Source organism: Anser anser, assembly GCF_964211835.1.
Source record: "Anser anser genome assembly, chromosome: 3".
NCBI classification, from domain to species: Eukaryota; Metazoa; Chordata; class Aves; order Anseriformes; family Anatidae; genus Anser; species Anser anser.
Window position 1 is genome coordinate 20,758,481 of NC_139722.1, and position 20,086 is coordinate 20,778,566.

The window sequence follows — 20,086 nt, forward strand, 5'->3', positions numbered from 1 at the left end:
AAGGCAACCTGGTGGGTAGTTTGCTTTAGGACACAATATAACAGAAGAAAATTTCTCTTTAAACAAAGGTGTCTGGAAACTCAAGTTACCCACAACTTCATGAAAAAAAAAATAAAAAAAATCCCGCTGCCAAAAGGGAGGTATGCACATGTCTATTTCTGTTTAATTCAGGATTTGTTCTGTGGTCATGTCCTTGGTCTCTCCTAATCACTTACCTTGGTGATATTCCAGCTCCAGGTCTGGCCTTGTCATGCTGATATTCTCAGTGACACTGACCTTTCTTGTCCTCACAAGCCATCTAATTTTCTCAAAGAAGTGAGCAGGTTCATAGGGGCAGCACCAATTACATGAATGCAAGACAGTTAAAAAATAAAAAAATAAAAAAATCTCATTCTCATTCACATACAGAGTATCCAGGAAATTAATAGTCATACTACACAAATAGGAATTCACTGTATTTATAGTCAAGAAAATAATAAATTGTCATGAACCAGGGTGCTTTGTAAGTAGGGAACTTCTACATACTGTCAGTTTAACTGAATACTAACTGAGACTGTGATTCCCAAGTCAGAATTCCATTAAGTGAACTCTTAAGCTGTATTCTGGCTGGCAATTTTAATGAAGTAGTCTTTTGGTGTTGCACCATCTTGTGTCTGGGTACTTCTATTACTCAAACTTTTCTAACTTTGTAGCTGAACTAAAGGAAAAAAAAAAACACTCATATAACTGGTGAGAATTCTGTAGATTTTGTGTGTGAGAGAGAATTAAAATGCATATATCTGACATCTCTGATGGCAACTGTATTGTGAAGAATTTATGAAAAAAATAATGACTCACTGTCCTTTGTTCTTTAAATTCTACTTTTGTCCACCACTATTAGACATGCTCTTTGTACCTGAGAGAATTTCAGATTTTGAGAACCAGGTCCCTCATATCCCTGAATAATTTGAGTCAGAAACATGGGCAGGTTACAGCCCAAATATCTTCTCATCACTGGCTTTTTTATAAACTGCTGTGTTAGGTTCTCTTGCATACAGTTACCAAAAAGTGCATCAGAGAGATGAGGGGACCTACATTCATGGGATGTGCCATTGTGGCTTTCCCATATGTGCCAGAAAGTGTGCAGGTTCTCATAGCCCCTATGCCAGAGGCAGTCCTTTTCACAGAATCACAAGTCCTCCACTAAACCATATCACTAAGCTCTAAATCTAAATGTCTTTTAAAGACCTCCAGGGATAGTGACTCAACCACTTCCCTGGGCAGCCCATTCCAACACCTAAAAACCCTTTCGGTAAAGAAGTTTTTCCTAATATCCAACCTAAACCTCCCCTGGTGCAACTTTAACCCATTCCCCCTCATCCTATCACCGGGCACCTGGGAGAATAGACCAAACCCCACCTCAATACAGCCTCCTTTAAGGTACCTATAGAGAGCGATAAGGTAGCCCCTGTGCCCTAATTTGACCTAATTGTGTTAAAGGTGGGCAAATCTGGATGATAGTTATCTTCAGCTCCCTCTGAATGGAGTGTGGACCTCATGAAGAATTTCAGCCAGCATTAAGGGTGTTGCTGCATTTATCTTTTAAGCATTTCCCACAGGTATTCATTATTTTATTTTAGTTTAGTTTAGTTTTAGTTTTTCTTCCATCTGTTTTGTTCATAAAAGTTTTACTTCCACAGAAAAATAATATTTTAAAACCCATTAGAGATCTAATATACATTTTGCTTGTTTAGACCATATATAGTCTACTAGTAGAAAATTGTAACCATCTGAAGTTACAACTATTCATTTTGCATTCTTCAAACAGTTCTTTACCTCAATAAAAATAATGCTTAATGTAAACATCTTTCCAAGGGTTTCTGTCATGTGCAATAGTCCTACGGGCATATCTACAAGGTAGGAATCGAACTCATGTTCCTGATTTGGTTCCTTACTCTTAGAGTTTAAAATCAAAAGTGACAAAACTGAAGGAAATAATAGTATTATCTCTATATATTTTAACACTGGAATAGAAAAGAACACAATGTTTTCCCAGGGTCTTGCAAGAAGGCTTCGGTATAGGATACAAGACCATGTTCTCTCATATGAAGCATTCCTTAATCACAATGATTGATGAGCACAGTCATACTGAACTGCTTACAGGTAGTTTATGAGTGGGAAGATTGTTAGGTGTATTTGTGAAGCATATCTTTCACTATGTCTGAAGCACTAAGCTACCTTTACAAGAAGGAACTGCCACAGAGATGGCAGAACAAGAACAGCAGGATTTGAAATTATTCCTGAACCCACTCCACAAACCCTCAATCTGATATTTTATTATGAAAGGACTTAAGCATCCTTAATTGTCATGCTACATAAAACCCAATACTGAATGTCAATCCAGTTAAGCTGTTGTCATGTTTACTTCTTTTCACAATATTTATGTTGATGTTAATGTTAAAATTAGAACAAAAGGACATTTGTATGTTCTGCTATACAAAGGAAATTCATCATTTTAACATTAATATTCCTGACATAATAGGGAATTTTTCATTGGATGGGCATTCAGCATGATTTATCTTTAATAATGCTCAGGTGATTTTTAGTTGTATGAGACTGGCTGGATATAGATAAAATTAAAACATCTCATTTCACTTTGTTGAATTTATCCAGAAGATTTCATTTTAAACTGTGGAAACAGTAAATTGTTTTTAACACTGCAGGTCAGGACTTGTTGCCCCTTGACAAAGTTATATGATAGGTTAAAGGAGGCTGTAGAGAGGTGGGGGTTAGTCTATTCTCCCACGTGCCTGGTGACAGGACGAGGGGGAATGGGCTAAAGTTACACCAGGAGAGGTTTAGGTTGGATATTAGGAAGAACTTCTTTACTGAAAGGGTTGTTAGGCATTGGAATGGGCTGCCCAGGGAAGTGGTTGAGTCACCATCCCTGGAGGTCTTTAAAAGACATTTAGATTTAGAGCTTAGTGATATGGTTTAGTGGAGGTCTTGTTAGTGTTAGGTCAGAGGTTGGACTAGATGATCTTGGAGGTCTCTTCCAACCTAGATGATTCTGTGGTTCCGTGATTCTGTGATATCTTCTCCTTTAGTCATAGTAGCTTCCATCATGTAATATCTGATGAAAAATGTAGTCTTTCATGGACCCCAAAGTTCTCCAACAGTTAACCACTGGGAAAAGTAGCCTAAAATTGTTTTGCACTGTGAAATAATTTGTGTTCCAAGATTAAAATATTATAATTCAAGATGGTGAGAAATTCCATATTCAAGATTTATAAATTATTGAAAAAAATGATTAAAAAATTGTTAAAGGACACAAAAAAAATTATTTATTTTTTTAATAGATACAGCTGTGGCTTTATTCAGAATTATTTTGGTGTTTAGTATATATCATTACCAGAAAAGTATCAAGGTATTTTAACTGCTTATGTATGTGTTTGAGACGAATTAGCTTTTCAGTATGCAATAATCCAACAAACCAGAATATGTGGCCTTAGAAACAGTTGGTATCACATTCTAGTGTGTGGTCGTCTGAGGTTTTGATTCATAGAAGTAATGATGCTGAGTACTGCTGGATCCCTGTACAACGTTGGAAGACAGCTTTTGTTTGGGGCTCGCAAGAATTTGCTCACATAAAGTAATGATCAAGTTTACAGAAAACAAATCAAAACAAAGTGAAACAGGGTCATCTTGTCCTCCATACATTTCCATACCACAAGCACATTGTATTACGTGCAACTTAAGCCCCGAACAGTTTCAGTGAATAAGTCATTCAATATTTTCACTCTGTATTTTTATCTTAAGAATTTACTGGAATAATGACAAATCCAACAGTTCTTCCTGTGCTAAGGTTATGTCATAACCACCCAGTGAAGAATCAAGCTCTCTTCATTTCTTTATTATTTAAGGATTTATATATTTAATGGTGTTAAACAGACTGTTCCCTGTAGAAAATCAACAAATGATTTATGTTAGGGGCATAGTTCTTGCAGATTTCTAAGAAGAAACTTAAGCTGAAATCCTCAGAAGGAGATGTAGGACTTAATTTCAGCTCTCGAGTATCTTAGAGGCTATTTGGCAAACTGTACTCTAAGATGTTATCAAAAAGAGCCAGAGCACTCAACTCAACGATAGTTGATGCCTATTTTGTGAAGCCAGGTAGAGTTGTAGAGGTTGGTTGGACTTCAGGAAAGGAACTTAATTTTCAGATGAAAATAGTGCTCCATTAAATAAATAAATAAATAGATAAATAAATAAAGGTATTTGCTTATTTATTATTCTCAGGGTTTCTGAGCTTTTGACAGGTCTCTAAAGTGTGTATCTGGAGAAAAATGCTGGACATTTCTGCTGATTTGCTGCAGTTGTAAAAAGCAGAAAATCTTTAGTGAATTCAGTCCTGGGAGGACAGCTATAAATCTTCCTGTAGCTTTTCAGTAATACTGTAAATTTTAGACATGCTCACCAGGGAACAGACAAAACAGCTAGCTCCATCTGCAATGGGGGTTTCCAAGAAATACTTTTTTACTGTAAATTCTGAAGAAAAATATAATTATTTGTTTCAAATAAAGTTTCAAGCTTTTCAAATTTATATTTTCCAGTTTTTTGTCCATCAGTTTTAACCATCAGTACAAGCCGAACTGAAGTAGAACTGTAATTAGGACTCTGAAAATTGTTAATATACAGAGAGCCTAATCCAGAGACAATTATTAGCTGGGCTTCTCTCATCAGCTTTTTGGAGTTTGCATCAAAGAAAGGTTCAATGAGCATGGCAGCAAGCATGAGAGACCTGGCAGAAAGCTGGAAATAAATTTGTTTTATTCTTTGGATAGAATACAATGAATTGAGTTGCACTTTAGGACTATGAAATGGGGGTTGGGGGGGGTGGGGGGGTGGAACAACAACAACAACAAAACACCTTGAAAAATAGTCAGGGAATACAGGGAATATTTTGTCTTTTATAAAAGTTGAATAATTAAACATCCCAGCATCTGTGAAGTTTTGCCTTTCAGTTTATGAAAGCCATGTACTCCGAGGCAGTCATTTATGTGTAAGGAAAGGAAGTGCTCGTAATGGTGCAGTTTGATGTCTGTGAGTTTAAATAAATGCAGAGTTGGAGTCTGACTCACTCTAAAACATTTTGACACTGCTTGGCGATGTAAAGAGGGCAAGAATGCGCAAAGCCCATCTTCTTAAATTCCTTTGATGATCCACTTGAATTCAAAGGTAAATTTCAGTGGAACCATAACATTGCTGTTTCATGTTTGCTTTCAGTATTCTTTCAAGTAATTGAGCCTTACTGGCAGGAATAAGTACAAAAGCAAGCATTAAGCTCACAGGCTTTAAAACTAAAACAGTACAATGTAAAACATAATAACAATCTCATAAGAACCAATAAATAAAACAACAAATTTCTCATAAACTACTTATATTGCACAATTCAAACAGAAAACAAGCTTGTAAAAAACAAAAAATAAATCACAAATCATTTCAAATGATAAATGCAGTTCAGAAGGCCATCGGCACAAAGAAAAAAGAAAAGTTAATTGTTATTAATTTAACTAAATATTTAGCAACATTTTACCCGCTGAATAAGACTTAATTCCTTTTTACCTCTAACTAGGAAGAGATGAAAGAAATTTGACTTGATGAGATAGCTGTCAGCTTCTTCTCTTACTGTTTTCATGGTGAAGTGACTGTCCTTTAAAGAATATGCTCTTGATAGGGGCTTAGCTCTGGACAAATTTGGTTATGTTGGCATACTGTAATTCATGTAACTGCATATCAGCACCATGGAAGTTAGTAATTCAGATTTTTCTTCTTACAGCTTCTCCTAAACTGTTTTTAATTGTTTTCAATACCTACAGCATGTGAAGATAAAGACTCAGTGATGGTTAAATACCTTCATTATTACTCAGTACTCTGCAGAAAAGATGTAGTTAGAAGATTTAATTGATAAAATATCTTGTAAACTTTTCCATTATTTCAAAGTTCTAGTAATCATATCTGTATTTTAAATCTTTCTACAAAACTCAGAAAAGCTATGCAGTTGTACTTTAAGTAGATTTTTTTTCTATTGAAAAAAAATAAAAATGAGGTGAGGACAGCACAGGTTTCCAAAAGTGAAATGTAAAAGTACAGGGAAAAAGAAAGCTTCCAGCCTCACAGCTGTTCTCGACACCAATTCTCATTGATTGCAGTGCTTTATACTATTTTAAAGTTTTTATATAGAATATACTTTTTCTATTATCTTTCTATATGTACTTGAAAATCAACCAACTCTTTATGACTGGGATCAATGACTGCATTTGTGATACAAATATTTATACAACATATATTTATTAGTCTGCATACATAAAAAGATTGGTGTGTAAGCATACAAACATACACACATGCATACTGAACAGCTGATTTATCAGATAATTTTCTAATATGTATTGCCTCCACCACTTATTACAAGATATTAAGAGGGAAAAGTTATTTTATGTGGAAATAAATGCTATAGAAAGACACCAGAATAAATAAAATTAAAAAATAAGTAGATAAGAAGGAAAAATAAAAGGTACAAATATCAGAGGTTCAGCTGAGAAATGGAATAGTTTTGGTTATTCTTTTCTAAATCCTGTTACAGAATTATCCCTCTCTATTTTTTGTTTGTTTTGTTTTTGTTTTTAATTATTATGATTATTTGTTTTATTTGTGGTTAAATCCAAATTCAGATCTAATGTACTATTTTAAAATAACCTTTGCCATTCTCATAAGAACATTTAGGTAAAAGCAAAGTAAATTAAATTCCAAATTCATTTGCTATTTCTGTTACAATTCACTTGTTATTTATCACTTCAAACATAAAAAGCTTCTTGTTGAGCTGTTTGTGTTCACAGCCAAAAACTAAACAAAGCAAAAATCAAAGTCAGTAATAATAACAAAATATGCATGCAATTTCACTCAAACTCTCAGCTTGCCAGAAATATAAGTGGCAGGCATTATAACGTCTCAGTGGGGGAACACTTTTAAAATACCAATCTTCAATACCCCTTTTATTTCTACTGGTTTTATTGTCTGGCTATTTTTGCTATAAAACTGTACAACTAGTGCAGAGTACCATAGGTGACTGATCCAGTGTGACCACACATACGTTACATCACACAGTCTTAACTCTGTAGGTGTATGCCAGATATGCAGAGTCCAATGCTGTATGCCAATATATATTGGCGGCTGCTAAGATGTCAAGATGAGGACTTTTTAGTTAATCTTAGTGGCTTGACATATAATAAAGCTTATTACTATATTTCTGCTAGCCAATAGATACTACAGTCTCTTCTATTTTCTAACAAAATCTCTATGTCTTTCAAAAACCTAATATTCCTTTAATCATTAAAAACAAACATATTAATCAACTTAAATTACTTGGGCTCCTGAGAACTTACTCTTGTGCTCACTATTTAGATTCCTCCAATGCCTCATTTTCTTTTGTTGGAGAAGCTTATTAACACCTTCAAATCCTTCATTAGCAGCTCCTGGGAAGATTGCCTTCACATTTCTGTATCATTCCTGTCTGTTGATGCTGTTCAACAGGCAACTCTCTTTGGTAGCATTTCATAAGGGTGGAAAAAAAAAAAAAAAAAAAAAGAGGTGACTTTTCTAGGCTTAAAAGAGATGCAAATTTTATTATCATCCCCCCCCCCCCACCCCTTTTGAAGAGTAATATGCAGCTTATGATATCTCTGGATTGAAGGTGTATTTACTGTGATGCTGGTCTTCCCTCATTTGCTAAGTGTGTATATTATATGTTAGGTGCATATATATATGCATTTTCTCATTTGTTCATTTAATTTAAGCTTTAATCTGATTTCAATTGAAAATCCATTTTAAATTACATGGCCTGTAGTAGAACTCAGTGAATCTTGTGAAGTACATCAGGTCTCTCAGAAATCTTACTGGGATCAAAGATAGTTATAATAACAGGGCCTCTGCTTTAGGTTTGATGACAGAGTTAATTGTGAACCATCAAATGGCTTGGATTGGAAGGGACCTTAAAGATCATCTAGTTCCAACCCCCCTGCCGTGGGCAGGGATGCCACCCACTAGACCAGGTTGCTCAAAGCCCCATCCTGGCCTTGAACACTTCCACAGATGGGGCATCCACAGTTTCTCTGGGCAACCTGTTCCAGTGCCTTACCACACACCACCCTCAGTAAAGAATTTCCTCTGAATATCTAACCTAAATCTGCCCTCTTTTAGTGTAAAGCCATTACTCTTTGTCCTAAACCCCCTGACAAGGAGTCCCTCCCAAGCTCTCCCATAGGTCCCCTTTAGGTACTGGAAGGCCGCTATAAGGTTTCCCTGGAGCTTTCGCTTCCCCAGGCTGAACAACCCCAACTCCCTTAGCCTGGCTTCATAGGAGAGGTGCTCCAGCCCTCTGATCATCTTCATGGCTCTCCTCTGGACTCATTCTAATAAGACCATGTCCTTCCTGGGTTGCTTCCCCAGAGCTGAATGCAGTACTCCAGGTGAGGTCTCAGAAGAGCAGAGTAGAGGGGAAGAATCACCCCTCTCAACCTGCTGGTGATGCTTCTTTTGATGCAGTCCAGGATGCGGTTGTCTTTTTGGGCTGCTGAACTTCTATTGTTTAATCCTTCTATTCTCACTTATATAATTTACTTATATTAGGAAAATTAAAGTTTCCCTTTGGAAGATACTCTGTGGCAACTTGGGTTTGGACAAAAGTCTGGCCATGACAAAGGAGGAGTCAAATAACTTTTTCTCATTCAATGCATTCAGCATTTCTCTGTCTTCAGCAAGACACATGATAAAAGAAACAAATAAAAGCATCAACAACATGTTTTTTCATGACTGGGCAGTGGGTTATTAAAAACAGTTCACCTTCTTTAGCTTCTTCTAAATGAATGGTTAATCCGAGGAGAACATAGCTCTTGAATTGTGTACAATAACAATCCATAAATTTTAGATGAAGCCTAGACTAATTTTTCTAACGTAAATTCCTCTTTTTTTTTGGTATCCTAAACTACTCAGCTGTTGCTCAGAGTAGATAAAGAAAGTATATATAGATAGTATAGATAATATGGAATTAACCTATTTATTACTGTTAATCTTATCTCATTTCTTGTCTCAGGACTTTCTCCTCATCAGAATGGCCATCCCATTCTTCCTTCAGTGATATGTATCTCTGTTTTAAAAAAAATAGTCGGGGGGGGGGGGAATCTTCATGCACTCAACTCACATAACTCTTCTTACTGTTCAGTTTAACTTAAACTTTATTCTCCTACTTAACTTTTGTAGCTCTTTAATTTTATGCTACTTAAACTACACCTCTTTTCTGAATATTTTACTTACTATGCTTGAGCATACTGCATCAAAATAATCAAGGTTACTGTAAACTACTTACAGATGTTCTACAAAGGTTTATGCAAGTGTTTTACTTCATATAACTTAAGCAGTACTGTTTACCTCAGTGGGATATGTCACTATGCAAAAAGATAAGCCCATAGGCTTATCTTTACAGATCTGAAACCAAAGGTAAGAAAAAAGGCTTTGACCTTCCTGGATCTAAAAGTCTCTGTGGTGCTTAGTGTTCTAGTTGCTTCAGCTCAACCTTCCTTCAATTTTATAGTGAACTCACAAATTGACATACCTTGGGGCTCAGGAATATACATAAAAGCCATCCCTTCAGAAGTGAGCAGTTTTCTTTTAGCTTGTTTTGAAGACTTAGTATCAAATACTGTCTCATCTATAAATCTGACTTACCTCAGTGGAGATACTCTTAATGACAGTTTGACATGGAAGGCAAAATTTTAGCCCTCTGTTCTAGTCCCCTACTGGAGATTGATTATCCTGTATTCTTAACAAAATAAGCATACTATCAATCTGTTTTCACAATTGTACTTACTACACTCGCTAGAGAGCATTTCATACCCACACAAGATATTTTACTCATTTATGACCACATGAAAGCCATACTGGAAATCCATATGGATTTCTCTAGAACATAACTTCAAACTCTTTTCAATCAACTACTGAGCCTGGATGGCTATGGAGATGAGAAAAGGCTCATGGCAGTGATGAACTAAAATCACGTTATCATGAGGGCATACTTTTGATCTGATAGAAGATACTATATCAGGAAATAATTTATCCTGCAGGATGCAAGAGGACAGTACAATTTCTAAGAGAACAGATGAAGAGTACTGTCTTGATTCCATTTGTTTTATAAGTAATTGATGTGAAGCAGCAGAAATTTGTCACTGTTGAACGGTGTTCTACACATAAGCTTGTCTTAAAAAAAGGATGGAAATTTACATTGTGTAATCCAATGTAAAAAAAATGCTCAAAGCTAATCACAAATAGACATTATTTTTCAGGATATTTTCCATTCTGTCTTTAGAATTAACAGTATTTTTATGTGAAGCTTCAGAGATTAAAGCAGCAATTTCCACAACCACCTTCCACCAGCTGCTGCCCTAGAAAGCACCAATAGATGAAAATATACCAAACAGAATAACGAATGGACAGGAATGTAAAGCCATTTCATAAGGTCTGGCTTAACGTTTTTGTGTAAATTAAATGTCCTAGTATATGTGGAATCAGCTATATGCACCCATAGTCTATCATTTCAATATTAGTCTGTATTGGGTTTACATGGAATGATTTTGGTAATAGAGGAGCTGCAGAGGCAGCTTCTGTCAAAGAGATGAGGTCTGCCCCCAAGTTGGACACAGCCAGTTCCATCCAGCTCCAAAAGGAGAAGCCACCACTGGCCAAAGCTGAGTCCATCAGTGATGTTGGAGGCTCCTGTGTGACAACAAATTTAGAACCGTGTAAAAAATAAAAATAAATAAATAAATAAAAACCACACCACGACGCTGTACAGCAGCTGTGAGAGAAGGGGACTCTGCAGCGTATGGAGAAACCCATGCAGGAGCAGACTGAGCTGGAAGTGCAGCCCCTGGCTGGAGATGAGCCTATGCTGGAGAAGATTATCAGCCCACAGGAGATCCATGCTGGAGCGGTCTGTTTCTGATGAACTGCACCCATGGTGAAGACCCATATTGGAGCAGTTCTTGAAAAACTGCAGTCTGTGGGATCCAGTAGGATCAGTTTGGAAAGGATGACATCCTGTGGGAGGGACCCCACATTGGAGCTGGAGAAGAGAATGATGATGGAGCACTAGAGATGTAGCATTATGGACTGAACTCAAACCCTATTCTATGTCTCCCTGTGCCACTCTTTCACAGGGGAAGGAGGAGGTGACAGTAGTCAGGAATAAAGGAGTGAATTTGAGGCTAGGTGGGAGGAAAATGGTTTTAATTTTCTCTGTTTCTTAGCATCCTTGGGGTCTGCAGGGATAGTTTTCTTGCATGTTCTCACTCCTCTCTCCCAGCTGCAGTTGTGCAGCAGTTTTCCTTTTTCTTTAATCTGCTCTCCCAGAGGCCCACCCAGCGTCGCTCCCTGGCTCGGCTCTGGCCAGCAGCAGGTCCCTTTTGGAGCCGGCTGGAGCTGGCTCTGGTCTGACATGGGGCAGCTGCTGGGCTCTGCTCACAGAGGCCACCCCTGCAGCCACCGTGTTGTCAAACCCCTGCCATGTAAACCCAGTACAGAAGGTTTTACTCAAAACCTTTTCTCATTTTGGTGAGGGTTTCTGGAATCCAAAGTGCTTCAGATTAGTCATTTTTAGCTCAATGAATTGGCATTTTTCAACATATTTAATTTGTTAGAGGATTATTGAACAACACCATGAACATCACCTTGCAGACAGTGTGCAGTAGTTGAAGTTTTTCCATGAAAAGACTTGCATTTGGCTGTAAAGGTACAATCTAGGATATACTAGAAATACTAATTGCCATGAAACCTGTTGCTATCTAAACATAGAGGAGTCATCAGTGACCTTCACTTACTATGCCTTTAGTAACTAAATGATTTTAACTACAGAAATATTTGGTTAAATTTATATTAACTGATCTACCACCAAATTCTTTACTAAAGGCAGTATAAAATCCTTCAAAAATCCTCCAGCCACAAAAACATATGGTTTTATAAATAATAACTATTTTTAACAGTTCTTAGTGTCATGGATCCCTTTGGAAAATCCAAATATATATATATTTTCCCCAAAGACTTAGTGCTAAAAGAACATCTGGAAGGACAACACCATTAACCAAGCAGGTATCTGGGCCATGAAAACAACTGAGGATTAAGTGAAGCTTAAGCCCATTAGATATTTTTAAATAAGCTCTGAAGACTACTAAGTTCAAATAATTTTGTAGTTCAAAAATTTCTCAAAGTTTAGTAATAAGCAAATGTTTCAATATTTATTTATTGAATAATTATTTCAATATTTATCGGAATGCTTAGTCACTGTTTTATCAGAATGATGTTCCACTGTTTTTGGTCTTAGCTTTATTGGATGAGGAGGAGAGGTTGTATGAGAAATCCACCATTAACTTTGGTTAGAATTCAGATCCTGCTATGATTTTTCATGAACGACAACTGTAATGGTACTGACCCTTGAAATTTAGGCCCTTTCCCAGTCTTGCCCCATACCAAGTATATGTTGAATATGATTTCCTAGTGGAAGAAACTTTTCTGCCATAGCAATAGCATATTTACCATGGAATAAAAAGCCAGTTAGCTGATGAATATTCCCACTATCATTTGTTACCTAATATATCTTTTAGTGGTATGTTTGGCAAGTGGTTTATGAATCACTCCAAATCTAGGCATAGTTTGCTGGTCCTTTAAACTCACCTCTGCATTAGACAAGCATTAAAGTAGAAGTAGGTAATTAATCTTTAGAAATCTAAAGATTAACCAAGATAAAGCACTGCAGTGCTTAGAGAGATATATCTATATATAAAAGCAACAATAACACTTTAGGTTGTCTATCTGTTTCACTTAGCTAACAAACTGTAACCATGCTGACATGATTTACTGGCTGAAATCCATTTGTATGGCAAGACCTGCAGGTTGGTTATTGCTTTATTTTGAAGGAGATCTAGACTGTGGGATGCATTTGTCACTATACACCCCTTTGCTTTTTGCAGGTTCCATTCAGATTCAGACATTTGTCCTTGCTGCACCACAACTCTGTGGTAGTTCATCACTTAATCGGGATGTCAGTTTGTAACATTGTGCCTATAGGTTTATTGACTGCCCTTCCTGCCCCAACCTGAGAAGTGCTAATGTCTCTGTCTAGACAATAAATAGAAAGTGCTAACATCTCAACCAATATTTAAGTTTAAGGAAATCACTAACTTCTTTCTTCTAAATGCCTCTTCCCAACAAGGCTCAGGTTTTGGTATACAGATTTTTGTTTATGTAAACTTATAATTCATATAAAAATACCTTGACAATCACTACCTGTAAAGTCATGTGCCAAGAAATGTATGTAGTTCATTAGATCATGCTTGAGAATGAACACAACAGTGAACAAACTGTTTCAGGAGTAGCGGTAGTCTTGGGATAAGCGCCTGTAACTCTGGCTATGAGGTATTCTTTTTGAAAATGATCTATTTTGCGTGATCTGTAAACAAAGAGTTAGAGTTAAATTATTATTTTCATAAATGTAAGTCTGAACATCATTTCAGTCTCTCAGTGTTGATACAAGTTAATTTCTTTGAGATCACTGCCTGTATTTTCAGGAACACTAATGTAATTCCTTAGGATCATCTTCAGAGTTTTGTACAAGTTTACCTGAAACAAGGTCAATTTATATATGGTCCTTCTTTGATATGATCTAAGCCTGTAATGTCACAGAATCACAGAATGACTGAGATTTGAAAAGATATCTGGAGGTCATCTGATCCAACCCCCCTACTCAAGCAAGGTCACCTAGAGCAGGTTGCTTTTGAATGGCTTTTGAATGTCCCTTGCCTAGGCCTTCTGAATTTTGCTTACTATCTGCTTCCCCTTACCCTGTTCTGAAATCTAGATTTGTTAAAATTGCTATTATAACATGAGTTTATTAATGTAAAACTTCAGATTTCTGCAGGTCAATGCATCCTTAAGAAAACAAAAATATGAAACGAAATAGGCCCAATTAATCTTTTATTGTAGAAATAATTCTTAAAAAGATAAGGTGATACATACTAAATGTGTTATTGCAGCTAGCATGTTTAAAAAAAAAGAAGGAAAGAAAGAAAGGAAAAAAGTGGCAAAGCCTTAAGGCTAAAGTTTTTCATAATCACGAGCTTTGAAGCTAGGGGAAAATCATACCCATGATGCATTTGATACTTTAAAAAGGCACCACTGAGCTGGCAGCTGCAGCAGGCAATGCCACCCCTTCCCTGAGAGGTGTTCCAGCTCGGAGCACAGCCCTTGGGCACCTTCACCATGCATCTGTGTTCCTCCAGCCATGAGGAGATGAAGTTTCACAGTGAAGAGGCAGTAGTTCCAGCACACTGAACAAAGAATGAAGACCAAAGAAATGGTCTCAATCCTGACAGAGGTTTCATTTGTCACAGCTGACAGGTTGCACTGGGAAACCTGAACACCTAGCGTTAGTATCAAACCACAGAGACCGTGAGAGGTGCCCAAGCTGAGCAGCTCTGAGCAGCAGATCATTATTCACAAGTGTAGCTATGCACAGGCAGTTGCAGAAGTATTGGCTTAATTTCTGTGTTTCATTCTGTGTGCTCGTCCTGTGAGGATAACACTCGCAGAAAGTTTCTGACAATTAAAAAATGAATGTTTCTAAAGTGCTATGTAGGCGCAAAAAATCGCTGTGATTACTACAAAGCCTTCAGTGCCTGGGGACTTAGAAACTTTCAAGGGCTCCAGCTGTCTTCAGCATCATCTCTCACAAAGTGTTTCTAAATGCTGGCAACCAAAGAATGCCTTCCCAGAAGCTGCTGGATCCTACTGCAGTGGTACAAGAGCCTTGGAGTGGAGAGCTGAAGGAAAAGCGGTCTACCCTGACAAACATTGCAGAGCCATTATCACTGCTGTAGATGTACCCCTGAGCCACAGTGAACTGCAGCTCTGGACCCCACTCACAGCCGAAACATAAAAGCAGATAAGCAAAATTTATAAAAATAATCTCTTGGCCCTTTGTTATACATAATAGGAAAACATGAATTCGTTGTCCTTTCTAATGTTTCCCTTAATTGCTATATTGTGTAGCATGAAAATAGGGTTCTCTGAACTGTGTTTCAAACCCACACAATTATAATTTTAAAAGTATTATGCATTCATTTGCAAAACATTTTGTTAATGTTCTCCCTTTTAGTATGACACTTACAACAGTATGACGATCCAATGAGCTGTTGCTAAACACCATAGACAATAAGATCAAGTTGGTCTCAGTATAAATATTTCTGAAGAGAAAAAAAATAGAAAAACATAAAGATTGATGTATATATAGAAATTTTCACACACATAGACTACAGGCTTGCTTAATGAAATGTATTTGTAATTTGAAAAAAAAAATTTAAATGTTTTAAAGAGTGGATAGAAGTTAAATAGACAATGGCATTTTAAAAATACAATGATGGATTTCAAGACATGCATCATTTTGGAATGTACTCAACATTACATTTTATAAGTGATGTTCTTTTAAAAAGCTTGGAATCAGATCATAAAGCATTTCTTCAATAGTTTCTGAATTTTCTCTTTAGAGACAGAGATTATCTTTCAGAGAATCACAGAATATCCAAGTTGGAAGGGACCCACAAGGATCATCAAGTCCAACTCCTGGGTTCCCAAAGGGTCATACAAAAAACGAATAGGTCATGTGTTTGAGGCATGGTGCTGTGACCACTTCCCTGGGGCGTCTGTCCCAGTGCCCGACCACCCGCTTGGTGCAGAACCTTTTGCTAACACCCAGCCTGACCCTCCCTTTTCCCAGCTCCATGCCGTTCCCTCGGGTCCTGTCGCTGTCCCCAGAGAGCAGAGCTCAGCGCCTACCCCTCCACTCCCCTCGTGAGGAAGCTGCAGGCCGCCATGAGGCCTCCCCTCAGTCTCCTCTTCTCTGGGCTGAACAAACTAAATGATTTCATCCACACCTCATATATCTTCCCTTTTGACCCTTTGCCATCTTTGTTCCCCTCCTTTGAATACGCTCTAACAGTTTTATATCTTTCTTGTACTGTGGCACCCAGAACTGAACACAGTGCTCAAGGTGAGGCCTCACCAGTGCAGAGCAGAGTGGGACAGTCTCTTCCCTCGACCAGCTAGCAGTGCCATGTCTGATGCACCCCAGGGTACAGTTGGCTCTCCTGGCTGCCAAGGCAAACTGCTGGCTCATGTTCAGCTTGCTGTTGATCAAAATCCCCAGATCCTTTTCTGTGGGGCTGCTCTGCAGCATCTCGTCCCCCAGTTTGTACATATCGCCAGGGTTGCTCCTTCCCAGGTACAGAATCCGGCACTTGCTCTTGTTAAACTTCATATTGTTGGTGATTGCCCAGCTCTCTAATTTGTCCAGATCTCTCTACAAGGCCTTACCACCCTTGAAGGAGTCAACAGCTCCACCCAATTTGATATCGTCCATGAACTTGCTCAAAAAACCTTCAGGTCCTTCATCCCAATCATTTATGAAAACATTGAAGAGGACTGATCCTAAAATGGAGCCCTGGGGAACCCCACTAGTGACAGGTTGCCAGACTGATGTAATCCCATTTACAAGAACCCTCTGGGCCCAACCCATCAGCCAATCGTTCACCCATCTTATGCTTTTATCTAACTGTATTCTGGTCATTTTGTCCAGAAGGATACTGTGAGGGACAGTATTGAAAGCTCTACTGTAATCCAGAATGATTATATCAATAAGCTTACTTTGGTCAACAAGCTGGGTGATCTCATCATAGAAGGAAGTTAAGTGTTTTAGACATGACCTTCCCCTAGTGATCCCATGTTGGCTCTGACCAATGACTGCATTGTCCTTTAAGTGTTTTTAAATAACTCTCAGAATAATCTTCTCCATAATTTTACCAGGCACTGAAGTGAGACTGATGGGCCTGTAATTGCCAGGATCTTCTTTCTTGCCCTTCTTGAAAATTGGGACCACATTTGCCAGCTTCCAGTCAACTGAGATCTCTTCGGATTCCCAAGACCATTGAAAAATAATTGAGAGAGGTCCTGTGATGACATCAGTCAGATCTCTGACTACTCTGGGATGAATCCCATCAGGGCCCATGGACTTGTATGCATCCAGGTGGAGCAGCAAATCCCACACAAGTTTGGGGTTAACTGGGAGTTTATCATTCCCACGGTCACGGCCCTCCAACTCAGTTCAGCTGGGGTCCCAGAGCCCATCATGTGTTGAAGACAGAAAAAATCTACATTTTTATCTAAAATTTCTAAATATTTGCTGAAGAACATATTACAACAATTTGATTATGACATTTTATCAGCATTATGACAATTTATCAGTGATTTTACCTGAAAATAAAAGCACATTTCTGGTTATTGTGACACAAAAGAAACACACTCTCCCCACCCCCAAAATCAACAGCAGAATGGTTCCTGCTATGGAGAACTTATTGTCTAAAATCCATTTTTCAGGACCATATTCTGACCTAGATTGTTATACCATTAATTGCAAAATATTATTACTATCATTCTGAGGTAATAATTTTGCAAGTACAGTTAGCTAAGGAGTAACTTGTAAAGAAGTGAATTTGATCGAAAAGTCATTGACATTGCAAGGTTTTAGTGGGTCTTTTATAAAGTAAAGAGGATGTCCTTTATGAAGTAAAGAGTAAACGTAGTTTTGCAATTGCAAGAAGCAGGTCACTGGCTTCACAGTATCTTAATATTTAGGTCTCAGGACTTAACTGGAAATATATATATATATATATATATTTTTTAGTAGTGACTGCAGAAACTGCAAAAGACAGGATGGGGCCAGGAGGACTATTTTCTATAATAATGGTTTTTAACATTTTATTTTGCTATAGCTTAATGTCGAGATTGCAATAGCTTGGTTTAACTTTATATGGTAACAAAACTCAGTAAGTGCTATGTAAATGAACAGTGGGCTAAAGACCATGTAAAAACAGTGAAAAATAACTGTGGGAGGACTCTGGATCCTCCAGTATCACGATCACACTTCTTATGAAAAGCCTAGGCAGATGATGACTTTGTTGCGGACTCCCACCTGCTCTGTTCTCCTTGAGTATGATAAGCATCGTTGACCTTACAGTGCAAAGAACCAGAACAGTGATCTAAGAAAAACCACCAAAAATACCCAACAACAACAAATAAAACAGAGAAATAAATCTTAAACTCTCAACTGCATGGTTAATGAGGATTTTTTTTCTAATAATTGGGCAATTTGTGCTATGATTATTAGTATCATTCTAACTGAAATAATAACTCTTTTGTTTAGTTTTGATTAGACTACTAATAAATTTGTGGCCTACTTATGAAGTGTGTTTCTTTGTCCACATAAAGTATATGAGGTGAAAAAAACATAAACTATATGAAATGATTGAAGTCTCTACAGCTTTTACAGCTTTGTGATTTTGATAAAGATAGATGTAACCAAGGCATGGAAAAATCAATGTATGTCTGCCTTGTTCAACATTCACTGAAATTTCTGTAGTTTAATTAAATGGGAGAAAAATAAGGTTTTTTTTTCACTGCAGTCAGTCATGGCCTGAGAGCTGGTAATCAGTACATTTCTCTGTTAAAAAGCTAAATCACCAAGACACGTCAGGAAGTATTGCAAGTAAAGGTGATTTCGATGTGCTGGATGTCCTGGCAGCACTGGCAGTGTGGTACTTTCCCATCATTCAAAGCTCATATAACCACATTCTCGCAAATAACCAAGAATGGCTACAGTGAAATTGTTTTCAGTATGGGATGAAACTATTGCAATTTTTATCAATACATTATAAAATTATTAAATAAAAATATTTTTTCAATTTCACCACACATAAAAAATGTTGGTAGCAAAATATTTTAAATGGCTAGTATACATTATCTCCCACATGGATGGTTCAACTCCCCATTCCTGGAGGTGTTCAAGACCAAGTTGGATGGGTCTTTGAGTAACCTGGTCGAGTGGAAGGTGCCCCTGCCAATGGCAGGGGGGTTGGAATTAGATGATCTTTATGGTCCTGTCCAACCCAAACCATTCTATGGTTCTCTTGGAATTAAGAGGTCAAGTGCAAAGACCAAAGGTACACAGAAGAAACAAATAATGATAGAGATGAGCATGAAGAATTGTCAGTGACTTTGCTCTGTGGAGGCCACTGAGGTAAGTCAGAATACAAGGCTCAAAAGAAAATTGAAATAAAAATTAAAAAAAAAATCCACAGAAAGATGAGCTATGGCTTTAATGACATTAGAGCCTCTTACTCCCCTATGTTCTGTTTTCTTTAGATAATTTCTAAGGCATCTGTTCACGCCTCTAGAGTGCAAGAAAAAAATCACCACCACCACCAACAACAACAAAACACCACATAAACACAGCAGAAAAACATTACTTTAAATTACATTAGCAAATGACCAGCTCTTCATGCCAGTCAAGAACTGGGCAGTTCTTAGCATAATAAAAACTGTTCTAACTTAGATCCAACTCTCTACCCTTCAAAGCTCCAGCAAAAGCATTTTAATCACATCTTATTGACCTCAAGAAACTCCTTTTTGCTACACACTGGAATTGTGCCTGTCATTTTGCTAAGCAATTCCTGGTCAAAGTCTTGAGTTGAAAACTGGAAAGAAAAAGGAAAGCTCACAGAAAAAGAGAAATCACAACAGAGAAGGCAATAGCACGTACCCCGATTTGGGGGACAGTGAGTGAGTATCATATATTTTGCTACAATGTTTTCCTAACATGCAATTTTCTGAAAGAAATTTAATGCAAGTTAAAATCATGCTGTAATGTGCTAAAACAATTTATAGTTCAGAAAATTTCTCAAAGTTACACTATCATTGATATTTTTTTAACTATGTGCAGAAGATTGTATTTAATCAGCAACAAAAATATTAAGTTACCATTAATAGCTATTACGTTTTAAAAACAAATAATTTTTTCAGAGTATATTATATCCTACTAGACTGCTGAAAAGTGGAATTTAATGAAACTGCAAGAGAGAGCATGTACTGTTCCAATACTGGTGAGAAAAAGAAACAG

The 20,086-nt window shown here is 37.3% G+C and overlaps 1 long non-coding RNA gene across 1 annotated transcript; it reads right to left on the reverse strand.

Annotated features, from left to right (window-relative positions):
• Positions 1-4,867: 4,867 nt before the first annotated feature.
• Positions 4,868-15,323, reverse strand: LOC310895907. Its single transcript, XR_014581043.1, has 3 exons — positions 15,248-15,323; positions 13,369-13,531; positions 4,868-7,577 (listed from the first exon to the last, which is right to left on the reverse strand). It is a non-coding gene; the product is annotated as an uncharacterized lncRNA (long non-coding RNA).
• Between the last annotated feature and the right edge of the window lie 4,763 nt (positions 15,324-20,086).